The following is a 22,629-nucleotide window of genomic DNA, read 5'->3' as shown; positions in this document are numbered from 1 at the left end:
ATCTCCCCGGTATCTACAAAGCATCATTGGAACGAAGGTTCTCAAGTATGGACGCCTCCACGCGGCAGAACTACGATCGGGCAAACGCACCCAGTATCCATACACACTGTACACAGACTGCGAGAAACGAGTTCTTGCAAGTCCAGTCTCTTGCAAGTGCAGTTCAGGAAGAGGCAAATCCAGTATTTTTTTGTTCCTAGTATGTATCTGACTAGAAAACGCATATTTGCCCTGCCTCTTATCATCCTCGGCAGCATTGAAACAAATCCCGGCCAAACACATCGTGTTCGTTGTCACCGTAGCAACTGGAATCAATACGACACCTGGTGCGGCCGCGGAGGATTGGTACATCTGAGTTGCACCAACTTACAGTTGGAGCAATGGAACAACAAGATCGACTGAAAACGCTGCTTCTGGTGCAAGCTAATAGAAGCACATATAACGCAAAGTTTCACCATTCACAACACAAACCTCAGCATTCAACTGAATTGTAATGGTCTCAAACAAAAACTAAACATCAGTGACTGGAAGCAGAAGAATAACATGCAAATAGCCGCCATCCAGAAGACCAACCTCAATGGAAAATCTATCCTCAAAAGCCCATCTGGCTACAGTATAATCCAAGAAAACAGGCCCAAAGAAAGAAGCAACGGTGAGCGGGTAGCTTGAATTATCAAGAACACAATTCTGTTTCAAGAAAAGGAATTTATGACTTCAGACAAACACCTAGAAGCCCAAGCCATAAAACTCACTGCAGGTGGTAAAAACATCAAACTAGTGAAAAATTACGTGAAACGATAACTCCATATCTTATTTTTTTAAACAACTGGCTAGAATAAGATTCCTCAAGGTTGCGTGATGGACCATATACGTTCAATTCATATATAACCGATCTTTGTTCAGCTATTAATATTGATATAACGTTGATACTATGAAAAAATGATTGACTAGTTTTGGCTTCCAGTAAAGACCAAAGAATACTAGAAAAAACTTGGGATCAAACACACAAAAGATACGCGTTAAAATTAATTTAAAAAATCAAATGCGAAAAATGAAAACTGAAAGGCTGAACAGGAATACAAAAGAGTGCTACCACGAGAACAAGATGGACTTAGTATATACCCGAAAAACGAAACGCCTACCAACTAGGATTTTCTTATCAAAAAAGCGATAATTTCAATTAAACATATTAAAAGTAAAAAATCAACAGTTTTCGGTCTTTGGTTTTTGAATGCCTTGACACTGCGAGAAAATTCTGGAATTTGAATAGTTCAATTAAAAGGAATCAAACTGGCTGCATATCAAAAGGTAACAAGTTTCACCACAGTAGCGGCGCTCCGATTTCGGTTTAAAAACATTCTAACATCCGAATTCCAACAGCAGAGTTTTTAATTATACATTTCATTCTTGGTAATTTATTTAGGGACAAGAAAAAGCAGGTTTTTGTAGTTTAGTTAGAAGCGTTTCTACAGCGATGCAATATTTTGTCAAAGAATCAGTTTGTTAGAGTTTTGACTGAAACAAAATTGTCCGAACCAAACATTTGAGCAATCTCCAATGTCTATATGTCTCATAAGATATGTTTTGGCTAAAAACCTCATCTTCCGAGCGCGATGCTCTTATGTTCTTGCATCATAGAAATGCCGAAAAGTCTTTTTGGTTGTAGTGTCACGGGTTATCATGAACAAACCCAAACTGACTCAGGAGAAAGGTTTTCTGATAAATCTCTAGATGGGTGTGCGTGGAGTCAAATCCCGCACCGACGGTTTAATACCAATCAAATTAATCAAAGAACGTAGACTACGCTTTTGGACCCAGCAACACGTTTCGTTACTGGGTGACTTTTGCTCAACGCATTAAACTTTAAAAAATGTTTTTACACCTTAAAGTCTTCAAGTATTGACGCACTTAATGCCACAGGATCGCAGTGATGTTCAAATAAAGTTTAATACAAGGATATCAATTTTAAACAAGGCTCTGGATAATCGCGCTTCAATTGTAAGGCAGATTATTCAAAGTTGTTAACAGTAAAACTGCTGAAAACTTAATGGTTAGACAAGGAATGCAAAACAAAACCGAAATACGAAAAAATGTGATAGCATAGAACTTATCAGGGAAATAAAATGACTATCAACTGGGACCTTTTGTAACAAAAAACAACAATTGCTATCAAACCAGTAGTAGTGAAAATGCCTGTATTCTAACGGGGGGGGACCTGTCCCCCCGTTAAAATACCGGCATGGCCTTTTTTAGGTATCCTCTTAGAATTTCCCTAACATAGAGTGGAATAAAACTTAGCTGTTTCATTTAATTCTTCGAACAGTTTCATGCTTTGAGTTGAATTTTGTTTTCCCCTTTCTAACCATGAAAGTCGGTTGGTGTTTGTATTAACAATTTCTGCATTCTTTTCTTAGCTTATCAGAGATAAAAGTACAAGTGAATTTAATTAGCTTCAAGGCGTTAGTCCAAACTTTTGCTTCTAATCAATAACCGTTGGGAATAAAGAAAATACGGGCTAATTTTGCCCGGCACATTATCAGCACACAAACAAAATTTTTCTTCCATAAATTTTACCAGTTCTGTTCACTAAATTACCAACATGCAAAAAAGTTTAAAGCAAGTTTTTGATTGTTTTTAATTGGAGTCAAAACTAGATTCATATAAAATTAAACGCCGTGCACGCTTGTGAGGAACAACTGGGGTTTCCTCGTCGCTCTCTTCAGCTTCAAATAAAATGAATTCGTTATGACTGGGTGTTCGCGGTTCCTCGCTCACTTCACAGCTATGTACTTCCAACTCACTTTCATTGGACGTGCGTTGAAGGAAACCCCAATCTGTCTCCTTGAAACTGTTGTCTGACCTATCACCCAGCGTGCTTGAATTCAAACTTTGTATTTCCGGGCGTTCGTCGCCGTTACCAAGAGTAGTTTCTGCCCCTTCAGAATTGTTGGTGTTGTCCATATTTACGTCCCAGTTATTCACGCATGCAAACTTCGTCTACAATTAGTGGCCAAAAGGTAGCTTGTTATACCGTCGTCGAAAATAAAGCGTTTATCGTCGTAGGCAGACAATAAACTTTGATCGTGCGTACTGTAAAAATTGTTGCTCAAGGACTTTTTTGAAAGACTGGTGATTGAATAAGCGTTGTGTGGAGAGGGATATGCCCTTCATGCTCTTTTTCTGGGTATCTAAATGAGAAAAACAAATCTTTTTCCTCGTTTTTCGTTACCGGAATTTTGTTAGCCTTTTGGTTTTATATTAAAAAATTTTGAGTTGTTTGCTTTGATTAAACATATCTAGAAGTCTCAGAATTTTAAAGACCATAATTGCAAAGTTTTTTTGGATAAGTAAAACAATTGGAAAAACATACCTGCTGTGATTATGGAGTACATCTTGGATTTGATTCCAACAAATTCTGTCATTACTGATCCCGCCAGTTCATCTTTGATTTTGAGGACTTTCTTTTTATTGCTCGGGTTGTAGAGGCTTGCTTCCTTTGGGTAGTTCGAAAAATCGAATTCTTTATAAAGAATGGGATGGTTTTTAAGGTCACCGTAGAGGTCTCCTGTCATAATTGCATACGTCAGGGAGTCTGTATCACTGTACTAAAGTTTGCAAGCAAAGTTTTCTTTCATTATTTTATAATGAAACCTGAACATAAACATCTTGGAGAGATCCAGTATTGTGGCTCCAATGATCAACGGCTTTAATCAAGTGAACTCAGTGCGACGAAGAGTTACTGCAGGTTCGGGTTAAAAACTTTGAACGACTTAAAGTTAAACTTTGCGCTTTGTTCTAGCAGCTCTTTCTTGGATCTTACTAGCATGACGTTGGTAAGTTTTCTCGGATTTTCACACATTTTCCCGTACACACTATTTATCATTAATTCGAAGAAATTTTCGTCAAATTTGTTTGCAGCCTGCTCTTTCTTTCTGCTATTCAACTCTATATGGGGAGCTAACCAAAATCCTTGCAAGAATCTGAGCACTCGGTGAACTTTAGTCACTTTCAGACCAAGCTCCGAATACAGCTGTAAAGTTAAATAGTGTAAAGTGTTAAATAGTGGGGCTTGACAAACATAGTTTGGAGCAGTTTTTTGCTCTTCGTACTAACCCTTACATTCATTTTCTCTCTCAGATTCTCCTGGTATTGACTCAACCAGATAACTTGGACAGACTCTCTGGTTGGAGCAAGTGGATAGTCACTCTGAATGTCGTGCAATTTCGGGGGATATTCCAGGTCCACATCCACGATGAAGCCGTATGGTGAGTCTTCTGGGGTTTGCAACAGCTCACTCAGTGACATCTCAACGAGCTCAAAATCACCAATTGGTAGACAACAGGTTTGCATTATGCCCCCATAGAGATTATTTGCGTCGATTGTGAAACCGAAGGAACTCTCAATTGTTTTATCAAAATCCGGCAATTATTTGTTGTTAGCTTTGAAAAGTCTACTCGAGTAAACTGAGGACATAACACCGCGCATAAGACTTCCTGCCATATCAAGATGCTCTCTCTTCAAGCAGCCTAACGTTAATAATACATGTTTTGAGATATGCATCACCCGCTAAGTTTGCTGCAGAGAAATACTGAGCGCAATCAAGGCCATAAGTTTCATAGCACACTTTGCGAAATTTTTCAAACACACAAGCCAGCAGTAGGGTGTCAGTTGTCAGATACAAATCGTGATAATCGCTCAATGTTTTGCATTTAAACGTTCGGAAAACTTGTTTAGCATGCGCCAGGTTTTCCAGTGTTATAGAAACTTCACAACCAGCTAATGTGTTTTTCCACTTGTTTAGGGGAGGCAAACGTTTTTCACTGAACCTTTCAAAATTGTCAAAGTAACTGTAAGAGTACAAACCTTTTTGATGCAACAACTTTATTTGCTTTTTTGCAAATTTCTCTTCGAAATGGTTATCAAAAAATTTAAATCCCTCTGTAGGCAAAAAGACACCAATTTTTCAAGTGACAGTCCCATGAATCGGAAAGAGTCGAGAAAGCGCATATTTTTGAAAAATTCAATCACTTCTCCTTTTTTGTTTTTGTACTCGCCAACTTTTACTCTGGTTATCAGACATATATACTTTTCATCTGTTTGAGGGATAACTTGCAGTTTACTATTAGAGCTGCAATATTGAATAGCTTGACATATATGATGCAAGTCATAGTTTGATAGGTTGTGGGCAACCACGGGGTTGAAATTTAGACTTCTACGCTTCAAGTTGCATGTTTTGTGCGCCCAACCGAGGAACTCACCCGAGTAGTGGCAATGATCTAACACTTTGATATCTTGTGCATTGAAAACCAAACCACAGGTCCAGCAGGCTTTAGCTTCACTTGTGGTTTGACCGAGCTGACCAGTGAAGATTTTATGTTGTTGTTTTCTGTTGTGAATATCATATGCTAGACTTTCTATTGTTTTTATAAAATCGGACATACAGTTTGGTGAGCGTACCAATTTGAACATTAGCTGTTTTGTGTGGACTGTTATACAAAAGCCCGACGGAACATGTTTTTCAATGTTGTTACTTGAACTTATTTTTGGGTTATTCAATGCTGTGTGCACATTTAGTAGATGAGACTCTAGGTCGAAATGTAACACAATCAGGGCAAAGGACCTGGCTTGAAACTTTTTGAATTTTAGAATGCACGCATTCTCTTTCGGCATTTTAATGTGGACCGCTTCATAGCTGCTACAAAGTTTTTTTGTCTTTCCATTACTTCAATGTTGCTATTTACATGAAAACAATTTCGGCAATTTTGAGAACGTGAATGAAGTTTTCTACCACGAACTTTCTGTACTAAATTTACCAACTCAGTGATGAGGGCGTAGTGGAAAATTTTACCGTCGCTTAGTAGCAGAAGGTCAACCACAAATTCTTGATCCTACTTCTTGGGAACTCAATACGGTATGAGTTCTTCCTTCTCGTTAAGTCTGAAACAAAGAAAAATATTGCTGTTTTTTGGATCGTAGAAGAATGAGTTGAAATTGTTACTAAAGTTGCTAAACCATAAAATATATCTAAAGCTTGACTCAACGAAAAACGTTTATTTGGACATCGTTTTCGTTCTCGAATATACCAATTTCGTCCACAGGCATAAGCATCTGGTGATTACCATACGGTTGATGAGCCTTTGGGTTTTTTGGTCCGTACAGAGAAAAACTTCGCTTTGTTCGCCAAGTGGTGTCTTCGTTCACGAGTGGGGGTCCATAGAATAAGTGGAGCAAAACAGAAAGCATATCGGATCTTGATAGTTCCTGATGTTCAGTAGCGATTGCTCTGATTGGTACTTCACTGGCAAAGCAATGTAGGAGCCAGCACGAATTGGGGAGAACCTTGACAATTTTTATTTCGGATTACAGAAGCTTTTCGAAACGCCAATCCGCTTCCATTTGTTGTTACTTTCGAGATACTGTTTATTATTTGTTCAACTTTATTCCAGAACATTTCATCTGCCAGATTCTCCCCAGGGTAGACAATGGTTATTTCTGAGTTTATGAAAAAATTGAAGTGTTCTGGTTCTTCTTGTTCAGATACGTCTTTCAACATTTTTATTTTTGCTGCAAATTGAATTTTCTTCGGTCACGCTGCAGTCTCACTTCTGATGATCTGTTGAATCTCATGTTTTTGACTCATGAGATACTCAAGCATGTCGTTTTCGTTGCCTGACGTGTACAATTGAATCGACCGTAACTTATTGCTGACATCACGGGTAGGTCACCACTGCATCCATTGTTTCTCCACTGGGGCATTCCGTGATTTAGATTCATATGATCGTCGAACACTGATTTCAGTAAACAAGTTTTGCTGCAAAAAACACAATGATGAATGGTTTCGGATCCATGCAGTTGCTTTGTATGTTGGATCATTCCGACTAGCGACGGTGATTCGAAGTTGCAATCATTGCATTGAAGTGGCTTGTTCTGGGTTTTGATGTTGTGCATCGCCTTTCGATGTCTTCTTAAGCTGTGGAAACTTGAAAAATTTTCTGGCAGATATCACACTGGCAGCTCATTTCCGCAAATAGCTTTAAGCAAACAGTAGGCAAAGTTTGAGTTTGATCAACTTTCTGATAGCTACCATTTTTTGAAAATGAGTGTTTCGTACCGAAAAGAATGATCAAATGAAACCACTACGCCCAATCCTAACGGTGTTCTAGCTTGAGAGGAACTTACGTAGACTTCAGATACACCCTCTTTTCCATAAACATTTTTGTTCTTATCAGTTCTTTGAATTTAACCTTAACATTTGGCTATAATCTGTGTTCATTCAGTTTTCCGAAGGACTCGAAGTTTTTACGATTGATTCGGTACCCAAAGGGAATGGAGCTCAGATACAACCCACTTAAAATCAATTTGAGTTGAATGGTCACCACTCCTTATTCCTAATTCAATTGTTAAACAATGTTTTGGTCAAACGTACCGCCAGTTTATGTTTTACACTCTGGGGTGCCAAGGTGCGGCCTACCGCTCGATTGAAGTTCCACAGGATCAAAGCCAGCGGTAACAACTGGTTTTCTGTATCAAGTCTATTTTGTAAGGAAATTTTATTTTTGTTTTGGGTTTGGTTAAATGTGTTAAATATTGGTAGTAAACTTTGATTAGTAGCTGGCAACCGGAAGATCACCTACCCTCATTTTCCAAATTTTGCATTTAAGTCACACTTTTCAGTCTCTTTAGTCTATTAACTCTCTTTCAAATTCTAATCGCAATTCTAAATTCTAATTTGGATTGTGAACAAAAATCATTCTCGCGCTCCTATATCTTCCCCTACAGAAAACATATCATCAAAGAAATAACGGTGATATTCAATGAGTCCACCCTCCACAAAAAAAAATTATACAGGAATTCTTCTAAAAACTATTGAGGGGCTGGTAATGATGCTCGACGTTGCTGGAAATGAGCACTTCCGCCTGGTTGATCTTATGAAATACCAAAATATTCCTTACCCCTGAAGAAAAGAGGAACACAAGTCTGGAAAACCTTTTCCACCTTGTGTCTGCGCCAATCCACCGCAAGTACTTCTTCGGTACTCGCTAAATTCAAACCTTTACGCTTCCTTTAGTTTAGTTTTTTTTTATTCTTCATTAAAAATGCTTCGCTTTTTTAACTTGAAAAAAATGTGAGCTTTCTCTTACACTCTGATTAGAATATATACTAGAGATACTAGAGATGATGCTTAAGATTTAGGACCTCATTGAAAGAGGGGAAAGTGCCCTTTTTAAACTTTCTTTTTCGTTTTTACATTTCTTTCAGAGTACAATATTGGAGCCTATAGAGGAGAATTTGGGGGTCCAAAAATCTTTAAAAACTATAACAGAATACGTTAAAAACGGGTCGAAAACGGCGGCTACGCCATGTTTTCGAGGTCGCTGATTCCAAAAATCGTGTTTTCAGCAAAAAATTTTTCCTCAAAAGGGAAAATAACTTTGGAAATTTTGTATTTGTTTGTTGTGCAAAATTATCGAGATTTTTTCATTTTTTTGATTTTGTCCACTTTTCGTTTAATGAATTGTTGAATGTATTTCAACAATAGAGCAACACTATAAGCGGTATGTTTTACAGACACCCGCTCACACAAGAGAAGATTTTTTGTTATGTATTTTCAGAATTTTGCAAATTTTTAGTCGTTTTTCTCAACTGAGCACATATTATGGTTTTATGATAAATGTTGAAATTGTTCGATTTCTTTGATCTTTCTCTTTTTTTTATTGTTTCCCCTAAAAATTTACCAAGTACTAGTCCCAGTAGTATCCCTCTGTTGCTTTCCAAAACATTCATTGTAGTGTTTGTTCTCAAGAGTTAGCTACAATAAAAAATTTCAAAAGAATGTACAATTTCATTCGTTTTTATATTGTGTTAGAGAGTTAGTAAGATTGAAAAAATTGAACATTATAGCAGTTTTTTCTCTTCAGTATAGTTTCATTCTGTTTATCAAGTTTTTCTCTGGATCCGATTGCTTCAATCTTTGTCAGAATTACTGACAAATTTTCGTTTTTTGGGTGCAAGACATCGGCATGCGGGTGGAGTCACTTGACTGTCCGAGCAGTTGAGATCGTCTACTGATCGAAATACTGGTGTAGTAGAGGTCTCTGGTGGGAAATTCAGATAGTTTTCACTGTCAATATATTCACAATCAGGGCTATCAGTATTGGGAGTTTTCCAGAGAGCCTCGATACTTTCGAGATCTCTCCAATATCCTTCTTGAATTTCGTATAAAGGAATTTCTTTCAAGTCGCAGTAGTAGAAGATCTTCCGAACATTTGCTTCAAGGACAGAGGTGTCAAATATAAACTCTCTGGTGTAATTTGTTACGAAATCCAATGTGTACTGGGAGCCTTTTAGTAATGCTTTTTCAAAACGAAATAACTGGATGAAATCTAACATAACAACCGGAAGAGACATGTGATTTGGTGTAACCCAGGTAAAAGTTGTCCATCCTTGTTCAATAATAACGATTGTTTCTTGCCGGTTTGTTTCGTAAACTATTGTTCTTTTCTCTAGGCTTTTCTCGCTTTTCAGAACAATAACTACTGGAGACATTTTATGTTTCTTATTTCAAGAACTGCAACAAAAATTTGACTGTTGAAAACGACAAAATGCTCAAGGAATATAAACAAGGAATTTGTTCACTTTTCAACACTTGCGTATTGTGGTTGAGAACTGTATGTTGTAAAGTTTTATTTGTTTATACAAAGTTTTGCACTAAGTTAAATTCAGAACAGGTGTAAACCCAGACTGATAAGCGATTGCTTTTGGCAAACAACTTACCAGAGTGTATTTTATTATCTTATAGTTTTGACATGGACCCCAGAGATAAGGTGTATTCTGTTCAATAAGTTGGCTAAATTGCGTATAGTTTTTATGGTATTTGGTCTGGGTTTTATCACTCCTGGACCAAAGTTCAATTTCTAACATTTGCTTTTATTTTATTGTAATTGGGTGTCTTGAAAGCTATGTACTGTAGACTATAGCTCAAATACACTAGAGTTTCTTGGTAATTATGCTTTTATATTAATATGATTTAGGTTCTGAGGAATTATTCTCGACGAATCACATTTTTATAGTGCTCAAAGTCTAGCAGCTCTGTGAATATGTGTTTTGCATAAAGTGTAGTACTTCAATTTTATTTCTTTTTCCAACAATTCATTTGATTTTATTCTCTTGTAATAAACAGTATAGCAGCTGAGTGCATAAAAATGGAAAAATTTGAAACCCTAAAGACATAGAATTCTGCGATCAGTTTATTGATATCTCAGAAACTGCAAAAAGAATTGTAAGGGTCTCAACTAAAACCTATGAAACTTCTGGTACCTATGTTGCAATAAAACAGTTCAGAAGGTACAACCAAAGTGATGATGATTACAAATTCTCCCAAAGAGATCTCATCGATTCAAAGGACGCAGAGGTTCCTTTAACAGTCCAAACTGAGCCTCCAAAAGTTACATCTAAGGCAATTAAAAGAAAAGAAGGTGAGAACGATAGATTTTCACAACATATTCGTTCAACCAACGATACGAATTCTGAAAACGAGAGTCAACCCCTATCGAAAGTCAAGAAACATCTAGCACAGAAAAAGAACTTAGCCTACAATATAGACAAATACAATGGCTGACGCAATGTACGAACGTTCTCCTGATTATTTTCGACAATTTCAAAAACCAATCCGCTTTCTTCTTTTCTTTTGTATACTAAACTTGGACAATAATAAAATTGCTAATTTTGCGTTTGCATACCACCAAAAAAGTTTATTTTGTCACAACTCTTCTGTTCATTTCCATGTCCTAATTTCATCTGAAAAACTATCAAGCTTAGAAGGAACCGACAGCTCAAAAGCTTATGCAATACCGTGTTTGTTTACCTGCTTTAAATGTCTCATTTAGGATTTGGACGGGTTCGATGTTCACGGACCAATTTTGGAAAAACTTATTGACGCAGTTGACTACTGTCTACAACAACAGAATCTGCACAGAAACTTTTTTCTATGAAGAAACTACCCAGCATTTGCCATGCTGTAAATCAAAATGTTCAAACTCAAACAGACTTTGTACCACTTTTGACTAATCAACGCTTTGTGGAGATATATTACAATGAACACTACGCTGAATTTTCAAAAATTATTGATATTAAACTTAGTGGTTACGGTTTGCTTAATGTTGACAGTGAAACGTTGTTTGTAAAATTTGTATTTGAACAAAATTACAAAAAACTAAATTTTCATTGAGATCGTTTCTTTAACTGAAAACAGAGGAGTAACTAAAAAAATGAATTAAAGCATTTGCTTTGCAAATCGGAGTAAGTCATCATCATTCATGTACATTGTGTAAGAGTATTTAATGCTAAAAATAACATGAGCAATTTAAATACAAAACAGACCACATAGTTTTTAGTTAGTTTTTTGAATTGGTATCAATGTATACAGTTGAATCACTTCTCCATAGAAACTGTTTAGCTGTTTGCAAACTGCAAAGTAGATTTCCAGCGAATTTCCCAACGGATCAGCAAAATAAATTTTGTCGTTTTTTTGCAGACGAGTAGCCAATGAGTTCCTATAGTTCCAGCATCGGATGCATTAACTACAATAAAAGAGTCTGCAAATAGCTTAGGAAAACTATCAGCTGGGAATACTCCGCAAAACAGAGATTTTAAATGAACACATTCATTGTAGTGTTTGTTCTCAAGAGTTAGCTACAATAAAAAAAATTTCAAAAGATAGTACAATTTCATTCGTTTCAATATTGTGTTAGAGAGTTAGTAAGATTGAATAAATTGAACATTATAGCAGTTTTTTCTCTTCAATATAGTTTCATTCTGTTTATCAGCTTTTCTCTGGATCCGATTTCCTCAATCTTTGTCAGAAATACTGACATTTTTTTCGTTTTTTGGGTGCAAGACATCGCCATGCGGGTGGAGTCATTTGACTGTCCGAGCAGTTGAGATCATCTATTGATAGAAACACTGGTGTAGTAGGAGTCTCTGGTGGGAAATTCAGATAGTTTTCACTGTCATTAAATTCCCAATCATGGCTATCACTATTGGGAATTTTCCAGAGAGCCTCGAGCTTTTCGAGATCTCTCCAATATCCTTCTTGATTTTCGTATAAAGGAATTTCTTTCAAGTCGTAGTCGTAGAAGATCTTCCGAACATTTGTTTCAAGGACAAAGGTGTCAATTATAAACTCTCTGGTGTAATTTGTTACGAAATCCAATAAAACGAAATGACTGGGTCAAAACAAACATAACAACCGGAAGTGACATGTGATTTGATGTAACCCAGGTATCCTTCGTCCATACTTGTTCAATAATAACGATTGTGTCTTTCCGGTTTGTTTCAAAAGCTATTGTTCTTTTCTCTAAGCTTTTCTCGTTTTTCAGAATAATAACTACTGGAGACATTTTATGTTTTTTATTTCAAGAACTGCAACAAAAATTTGACTGTTGAAAACGACAAAATGCTCAAGGAATATAAACAAGGAATTTGTTCACTTTTCAACACTTGCGTATTGTGGTTGAGAACTGTATGTCGTAAAGTTTTATTTGTTTATACAAAGTTTTGCACTAAGTTAAATTCAGAACAGGTGTAAACCCAGACTGATAAGCGATTGCTTTTGGCAAACAACTTAACAGAGTGTATTTTATTATCTTATGGTTTTGACATTGACCCCAGAGATAAGATGTATTCTGTTCAATAAGTTGGCTAAATTGCGTATAGTTTTTATGGTATTTGGTCTGGGTTTTATCACTCCTGGACCAAAGTTCAATTTCTAACATTTGCTTTTATTTTATTGTAATTGGGTTTCTTGAAAGCTATGTACTGTAGACTATAGCTCAAATACACTAGAGTTTCTTCGCAATTATGGTTTTATATTAATACGATTTAGGTTCTGAGGAATTATTGTCGACCAATCACATTTTTGTAGTGCTCAAAGTCTAGCAGCTCTGTGATAATGTGTTTTGCATAAAGTGTAGTACTTCAACTTTATTTCCTTTTCCAACAATTCATTTGATTTTATTCTCTTGTAATAAACAGTATAGCAGCTGAGTGCATAAAAATGGAAAAATCTGAGACCCTCGAGAAAGACATAGAATTTGATATCTCAGAAACTGCAAAAAGAAATGTAAGGGTCTCAACTAAAACCTATGAAACTTCTGGTACCTATGTTGCAATAAAACAGTTCAGAAGGAACAACCAAAGTGATGATGATTACAAACTCTCCCAAAAAGTAAACCTTTCTCTTTCAGAATTTGATAGACTAGCGGAACATATCCACAGAATCAGAGATCTGATCGATTCAAAGGACGCATAGGTTCCTTTAACAGTACAAACTGAGCCTCCAAAAGTTACATCTAAGGCGAATAAAAGAAAAGAAGGCGAGAACGATAGATTTTCACAACATATTCGTTCAACCAACGATACGAATTCTGAAAGCGAGAGTCAACCCCTATCGAAAGTCAAGAAACATCTAGCACAGAAAAAGAACTTAGCCTACAGGATAGACAAATACAATGGCTGACGCAATTTACGAACGTTCTCCTGATTATTTTCGACAATTTCAAAAGTCATTCCGCTTTCTTCTTTTCTTTTGTAAACCAAACTTGGACAAAAATAAAATTGCTAATTTTGCGTTTGCATACCACCAAAAAAGTTTATTTTGTCACAACTCAAGTAGATTTCCAGCGAATTTCCCAATGGATCAGCAAAATAAATTTTGTCGTTTTTTTTGCAGACGAGTAGGCAATGAGTTCCTATAGTTCCAGCATCGGATGCATTAACTACAATAAAAGAGTCTGCAAATAGCTTAGAAAAACTATCAGCTGGGAATACTCCGCAAAACAGAAATTTTAAATGAACACATTTGTTGATCAATTTGGCAATTTTAACATTATCATTATTAACCATTAGTCACTGGGTATGTAATAAGTGTGTTTTTTGTGACTTTTCTCTCAGATGACACGTAAAATGTGGAACTTCGTTCTCCCAAAAACAAAATTCCAATGTTATCTGTCAATGCTCTCGAAAACGTTAACTCAACTGAAATTGAACAGTTTGTCAGTTCAGGGTGAATAAAATCGTGTGATGCTTCCTGTGTTGAAGTTAATACAAAGGCCATAATAAAATGGTGGGGATAATCTGATAGAGATATGCCAGGACGACCATTATCAAGAAAATCTAAAGCCTCAAGCGTATTAAAATAAAGCCTTTGATTAGAGGCGGTTGAAATGGGCGTGCCAACTATTGGAAGTCCGTTACGATAAATAACAATTTGACTCAGATCAAACTTCTGATAAAGAAAAGATGTTGTTCGATTTGTGCCAAGGTACGCGCGGTTTGTTGTCATCGCGACAATCATTCTTCGAATTGGTTCCTTTGAGAAGACATATTGTTGTCTCCAACTTTGAACACCAGTCGTAGCTAAAAATTTGCTTGGTGAAACCTCTGTATAGCGATACTCTGCAGGTGTTTTTAGTAGAGTTTTCTCAATTGCCGTCAAAACATGATCCGATACTGTCATTCTTCTAAAATACAGATTAGCCTCAATTATTTTAGCTTTGTAAAAGATGTTTGACTAGGAAATAACAGATCTTCCTGAATTTGTGGATCTTCTGAATGAAATTCTCAGAGTAATACCACTGAGCAGGTGTTTATTACACGTTAGAATGACACTGGATGGTTTCCCAATTAATTAATTTTCATTGGAGTTTGCTACGAGGGTTATCTCTCTGTAACATCCTCGGCGCGACCGTCGGTGCCATCAAATTTTGCTGGCTCATCCTCGTAATAATATCCTTGACAAACTAGCCATGTGTTTTTTGCAGTTTTTCCTGACAAAAATTCTGTTTCAATGAATTCTTTGTGTGCATAATTTCCGTTTGTGTTGGAAATTTTAACACCGTTAGCAGATACAGTGCATTCCGAAAATAAAGAATGCAGTGCGTTGTTGCTTAAGTATGGCGAGTCTGTATTTGTAGCATCAGTTCATGTCCTTAAATCACCGTCATTGTTTCGGGAGATTTTGCATTTAATTTCAAGGAGAAGTTTTTGCAAATCTATGAAATCGTTCCTGTCACCCATAACTTCAAACTCAAGCATTGGACCATCAGGGGAGTAGGAAGGTCCAACTTTTTGAGTAAAAGCATTATCAAATGTAACTAGCAGAGGTTGTTTTTCAAACAAATCAAGTGTGGTGTGTGTTGCCTCTGCGGGCAGTAAACTAGTAAACATTTTGAACTTTAGAGAAGAATTGAGACCGATTTCTCGACAGAGGTTGTTTTCTGCGAATGGTCTTTGAACGGCTTTTTCGTCTGTTTTTTCTTGATGTTCTTCTTTTTGACCAATGATCCTCCAATTTGTTTTTGTACAATTTTTCAGACAGTTGATTTCAGTGCTTGTTTGGGAGTGTTTTTTCTTTTTGACAGCCTCTACCAGCTCAGGAGCTGCTTGAAAAATTAATTCACGTCGAAACTTTTTGGCTACAGGCCAAAGAAACTTTCTTGCAATCGGTAATGCAGCTCTGCCAATACCTGCCGCTAAAGCCCAAAACCAGTTCTTCGTTGGCGATAGTGTCCTGAAAATTATGGTGATACCAATTGCTGTTGATAGTAGGCTTCCATTTAGTCGAATTTTTTAAAATTTAATGTCAAAATAACTTTTCCCGTTCCAACGAATGGAACTAATTGTCCGGTTTCTGTCCGCAATTGAATTTCAATTGACTGAAAATTTTTTGATAGTAACTTTTTGTATTCCAAGTTGCTGAAAACAGTTCTGTGTGTTGGCTCTATTTCGCAGGGGCTACCCTTCTTCAGGCGTTGTTTTGAATCAATGACTTGAATAAGCGGAGCTTTAGTATCACCTACGTATTGATACTCAATTATGTTAACGTAAATAAAAGTCAGTTGCTTCCCTGCAGACAAATCAAAAGGAAAATCACCAGCAAATTTTTTTCTTCGTCATCTGCCATGGTCAGATTTTCAAAAGTGTCCAACATTTTGTATCCAATATGATAACCAAGCCCATCATGAATACCTTCGAAACCTAGGATACTTGGAATTTCGTTATCCGGAAAAGTAATTCCTTCGTTTTTACCAAAAAAGAGGATTGAAACTCCGTTGATTTTGTTAAATTGATAGTCAAAATGAGGCAATCCGCTAGCTGTTTTTAAGGATCTCAAAATATGGTCACGGTTTTCATAGGAACCAATTCCAATGGTAGCTCGTTCTCCTCCGTATGGTCTGGAGACTGCTTCAAATGGAATACTTTTCTCATTAAACTTAAGGCCTTCAGAAGAAAATATCTTCAGATCACTTTTGTTCACTTGATTTATTTCTGGCGGGAAGATAATTTCATTTAATGCAACTCGCCAATCCCCCTCCAAATTAATTTCTTCATTGAAATAATTTGTGAATGAGGACAAGGTGCTTTGAGGGAAAATAATCATTGAGGCTGATGAAACTAAGTGGACCGTGAATTCATTCATGTTTTGTTATTTCACTACTGATGTCTCTAACTTTGACCAACTCTATCTCGTAAAATTTTCCTTTGACTGGCTCTTGGGTTGCGACTAGAAGATTTGTTGTAGGTATATCGTAAATCTCGAAAACTTCGTTGGTAAATGTTTCCTTGTATCCTTTTCTAAAAGGAAGATCCGCTTTTGATATTCGCACAAAGTCCCCAACGTAAAAATTTTGTCGACGAAATAGTTTTGCTGATGTATTAAAAATTAATGATATCAAGTAAGGAACGTCTTTCTTTGTAACTTTATTGGGCGCCATTTCCGTTGCTCTGTTGACTTTAGAGTTAATGGTTTGTGCAAAGCTCTGCAATTGATTAATATACGAGTATGTCCATTTGTCCTCTAAATACTTGTATATCAAATTCTTGCGCGTATATTTCTTTCCGCAAATGCTGACTTTTTTTCGCTGAATGTTTTATAAACTTCAATATCTTTTTTCTGAAAAAGAGTGCTGAAGGAGCCCTTAAATTCTGTACCAGCATCTACCCACACTTTTTTAGGTTGCTTGTTCTTTATCATATTCTTAAACGCATCAGCTGTTGTTGTAGCGTACTTTGAATTTAAGGGTTCGACGCGTAGATAAGGTGAGAGACAGTCGACCGCAACCAACAAATATTTTACAACTTTGATGTCTTTTGCCAATTTATCCACATAAGCCAAGTCTAGCGACCAAATCTCATTTATGTTTTAAGCAGTAACTTTCAGTGTTGGAAATCTTTTTCTATAATTTTTATGCTTTGTGTGGGCATTTTTGCCCTCTGGGAGCAATTTCACTTTACTTGGTTTCAATTTTGTGCTTTTTTGGAGATTTTTTATGCCTCCTTATGCTCCGGGACCTTTCGTATATTTTAACTCCCGGTCCTTTTCTTGCTGAGTTCTGTCTTCCTTTGAGGTTTCGAAACCACTTCTGGCGTCTGAGGATTCCTCTGTAAGTAATTGGCTGGTTTCTTTGTGCTTGATTCTTTTTCTTTTTGGTTTGGTAACTCTTTGAGTTCTTTTCCGGATCGGAATTTTAGCATTACTGTTGATCACCAAGTCCTCTTTTATGTTTAAAGCCTCTAGAATCTTGAAATAATCTGGATTATTTATTTTTTTAGTTGGTTGCTGCCAATCATAGAGAAAAATGGGAACATTTATACCTGTCGCTGTTCCGTCAGCAATGAAATTCTCTTTTTTTGTCTATAACAACGTTTTTTGACTCTTTAATGAGATTAACCATTTTTTCCGTCCTGGTAAGTTTCGGTGGCACTAGCATGTTGAGATTTTGAAGAATTTTGTCTGCATGTACTTTTGACAACTCAGTTGAATCAGTTGTTTCCCTTGTATCCAAAATTTTTTGGTTCTCTTTGTCAGTGTTTTCATTTGGTCGCATACTGTTCAAAAACGAAAATTGAGCACCTCTATGCTGAACTCTGGGATCTTTTAGAATTTGTGAGGAAAATGGTTGCTCCGTCATAAACTGATTTTTGGGAATCAAAATAAACTCTTCAGCAGTTGAGATTGCTTAACTCAAATGGATGAAACAAAATTTAATAATGATTTGAACCAGTTGGAAACCGGTTTTTGTTAGTAGAAGTGCTTGCCGTTTATCCATTGATGATTTTTTCTTGAGAACGCCTTCAAATATGTGTCTGTAATTTTCTAAGTCTCATACTTTCACTCTAACTTGGCCCAGTAAAAATTGTGAAGACATTCACACAAAACCAGTATAGCATCATTATCACAACTACGCAAATATATTTTAACTCCCGGTCCTTTTCTTGCTGAGTTCTGTCTTCCTTTGAGGTTTCGAAACCACTTCTGGCGTCTGAGGATTCCTCTGTAAGTAATTGGCTGTTTTCTTTGTGCTTGATTTTTTTTGGTGCAAAAGTTTCCTTTTTCTTTTTGGTTTGGTAACTCTTTGAGTTCTTTTCCGGATCTCAATTTTAGCATTACTGTTGATCACCAAGTCCTCTTTTATGTTTAAAGCCTCTAGAATCTTGAAATAATCTGGATTATTTATTTTTGTAGTTGGTTGCTGCCAGTCATAGAGAAAAATGGGAACATTTATTCCTGTCGCTGTTCCGCCAACAATGAAATTCTCTTTTTTTGTCTATAACAACGTTTTTTGACTCTTTAATGAGATTAACCATTTTTTCCGTCCTGGTAAGTTTCGGTGGCACTAGCATGTTGAGATTTTGAAGAACTTTGTCTGCATGTACTTTTGACAACTCAGTTGAATCAGTTGTTTCCCTTGTATCCAAAATTTTTTGGTTCTCTTTGTCAGTGTTTTCATTTGGTCGCATACTGTTCAAAAACGAAAATTGAGCACTTCTATGCTGAACTCTGGGATCTTTTAGAATTTGCGAGGAAAATGGTTGCTCCGTCATAAACTGATTTTTGGGAATCAAAATAAACTCTTCAGAAGTTGAGATTGCTTAACTCAAATGGATGAAACAAAATTTAATAATGATTTGAACCAGTTGGAAACCGGTTTTTGTTAGTAGAAGTGCTTGCCGTTTAACCATTGATGATTTTTTCTTGAGAACGCCTTCAAATATGTGTCTGTAATTTTCTAAGTCTCATACTTTCACTCTAACTTGGCCCAGTAAAAGATTGTGAAGACATTCACACAAAACCAGTATAGCATCATTATCACAACTACGCAAATATTTCCTTAATTGTTTTGGCTGCAAATGCACCATTTGCTTCAGTATGGATAATTTTTTCTCTTTCATTGTTTAGAGGAGTTGTTTCTGCTTTATCAGATGGAAGATAGAAAACTGAAGGACCTGGCTCAGTAATATATGAACAGTATCGTAAACAATCAGAAGTCTTTGGATCAAGATCGATAAGCAAATGCCCAAATGGTTCCTTCGTTGCCAATTGATAGCAATGTTTTAAAAATGTAACAAGGTTCAACTGTTTACCTACAAATTTGACATGTTGAATATCACGGGCTGATTTGAACAAAATGATATGTGTCGTGTTCAAGTCTATTGTACGAGACCACTTGCTCTGTTGATAAAGGTTCTGCTTGATATAAATAACATTAATGTTTTTGTGACGCCCTGCAGTGGCCAATTTAACAAATTCTTTGTCATTGTAAATTTCTTCGCACGAGTCCTCTATTATCAGAAGACAGTTTGCAAGGCTATTCAAAAATTCTAAATTGGCAAATTGGCGTACTTTTTAAACGTAACACCAAGTGTTTTCTCCATTTTGAAGTATATTTGTTGCATTTCTCTGTATAAAAATATGATGTTGTTAAATTTTGGTTAAAATATGTTTGCAATCAACATTTAAAAAATTAACTCTGTTTTGCCACAACCTGAAGGCCCTGCAACGGCCATAAAGACTCTATCATGCGTAGATATAATCTTATTCATAGTCTTGGATTTGGTAAAATGCATCCAACTAAACTTGACAATATTAATATCAAAACTGAAGTTTCTTCAAAATTTGGTTTTAAAATGGTTAATTTAACAATACAAAGTGATATCAGCAGTAAAATAACAAACATTTGAACGAAAAATACAACTTCTGACCGTGGCAACGTTGTTTGATTACAAAATTTCCATGAAGATTTGCTGCTACTTTCTTTTTCAAAAAAACCTTCTTCTACAACAGCGTCAGCTTGATCTACTGTTACTCCCTCCATCTCAGGACAAAATAATTTTTTTTAAAAAAAATATATTGAGAAGAAGTCACTCTATATAAAACAATTCATATCAATTGAAGTCAGTTAGAAAGTCTTTCATATGAACCACAAAGCACTCCGGGAGTCGCTCATTTTCTCCATAAGGAACAATTTTGTGTACTCTTTCTTCCTTCACCAAGTGTTGAATCACCTTCGGCAGTGAAGGATCGTTCTTGTCAATTTCTTCACCAACCGGGTGTTTCGACATCAGTAAGAGTCTCGGAGGACAGACTCTGGGTTGAGACATTCTGCTTTCTCCACTGAAGAAAAGGTTCAATATAATAAACTAAATGAGTAAATGAGCGAATTTCGTCCTCAGTCAGCAACAATTTAACTTTTCTCTGTAAAAACTGGTTTCCGGTTTTTATGGTTTTCTCTTTGGAAATTGAAAGACTCAGATTTCCGTCCCCCGTAATCAAGTCGCAAACTGTTGAACTCGGTGGCAAGGGTGCTTCCACTTTCGTCAATTCCTCTCTCATTTGTTAACCAGTTGAAATAGAAAATGGCTTTTTCTTTGGCAAAATGTTTGTTGAAAATGTTTTTGCCCATTGAATGTTTTTGACAGTTTTGTGTAAATTAGTTCACAGATATCGAAGGACACGCGAGTGAATTCAGATCAATAATAGAGCACTCAAGCAAATCTGACAAAAATTTTACTTTTTCCTCTCCCTTAGCATACAATATTGCACCCGGATTCCTCAAGCGAACGCTTTGAATTATTTGCGTGAGATAAATGTAGGGATAGTTTCCTGGGTCCCACTCAATGCCGTGCAAATTTTTAGTCAACCAACTGAAAGATTGCTTTTGTTGAGTTGTTAACTCACTATAACTTGTTGAAGGTAAAAATGACACGCAGTCGAGATAGTCCTCGGTGCAAACACCAAGTTCTTTAACAATAAATTTTTCTTTTCTGTGACGAAACCCTTCAACGTCTAACACAACTGTTTCGCTGCTCAGCGTTCCAATAAATGAAAAATTGCCAGATGAAAAACATTTATATATAAACAAAACAAAACTCCCGACAAATGACCGCTAAAACAGTTGCTGCTTTTCCACGGAAGCATATAAGAGTATCCAGATCCTCGGTTATATCTTTCGTATATAAAACACCCAGCGTCACGCAAAACTGCATGTAACCGAAGGACTTTAAAACTTTTAAATTGATAATCTAACGACGAATTGTCAATTCCAATAAGACCAACGTACGGTCTAAGTTTAAGCGTAATATCGTGATCAAATGTTTCTTGTTCGTTAAAGAGCTCACACGCTGATAAAAAAAATTTAGGCGAATTGAGTTTTGTGGGAATTTTTGCGCTACTGTTAAATAGTTTTTGTGAATAATGGGTAAACTTTTGCTAGCAACAGTTGGGTGGTTCAAATGCATTCAACAAAATATTGGAGTCAACTGATTAGAAAATGAGAAACTCAAAAACTGCTTAGAAATTGAAACTCTTTGATGTAGGTTTGTTTTGTTTCTTTTTTTGGTACCTTGTATTGGTTATTAACTTCAATGTTTCTAATTTTGCCAGTTTTCGTTTTTTTTTATTGAACGATTGATATTAATTAATAAGAGAAATTTCATTTGTTTCATAGTTATTACCTTATTTCTCCATTTTATTTTCGATTACTTTCTCGACCCCGTCTTCAATGTGCCAGATGTACAAGGTTCGTTACATTATAAATTTTATTAATATCAAAAAATTTTATCTTAATTTGATTTGTCTAAATTCTTGCTGAGACAAGAAAGCATGAAACTGTTCGAAGAACTAAATGAAACAGCTAAGTTTTATTCCGCTCTTATAGGGAAATTCTAAGAGGATAACTAAAAAAGGCCATGCCAGTATTTTAACGGGGGGGGGGGGGACAGGTCCCCCCGTTAAAATACAGGCATTTTCACTACTACTCAAGCCTAATTGAAATGAAACAGACAGCAAACTCTAAGTTTTATTTTGAGTCTTATGACACTTAGAAAAAGGCTGGAGCTTCATTAGCTTAATTAGAGGCAACAACAAAAGCCTCTAATTATTTCTCATAAAAAATATTGATGGAAACATTTTTGTCCAAACCGCACATACAGCTCTCTCTAAAGCATTTGTTGCCATATCTCATAATATTCTATTGGAAAAATCAGACAATGGGATTTAGCAGCGATGCCTGGAATCTGATCAAAATTTTTCTCTGTTATGCTTTATCATATAAAATTCAACTCTATTTTTTCAAACCGGATGAAGAATAGTCAGAGGTGTGCCCCCATGGATCCGTGATGGACCATTTCTGGTCAATTTATATGTACGAAATTTTCGCATAGCTATTAATAATGATGTAACGCTGATACAATGAAAAGGTGATTGCCTAATTTTTTCCCTCTATTGAAGATGAAAAGATAACAAAGAAATCTCTGAAACCAAACCGAAACAATGTTACAGGTAAATTTTTA

The sequence above is a fragment of the Convolutriloba macropyga genome, chromosome 3, assembly GCF_964194025.1.
Source record: "Convolutriloba macropyga chromosome 3, txConMacr16.3, whole genome shotgun sequence".
NCBI lineage: Eukaryota > Metazoa > Xenacoelomorpha > Acoela > Convolutidae > Convolutriloba > Convolutriloba macropyga.
Note: the sequence above shows the minus strand (reverse complement) of the source record.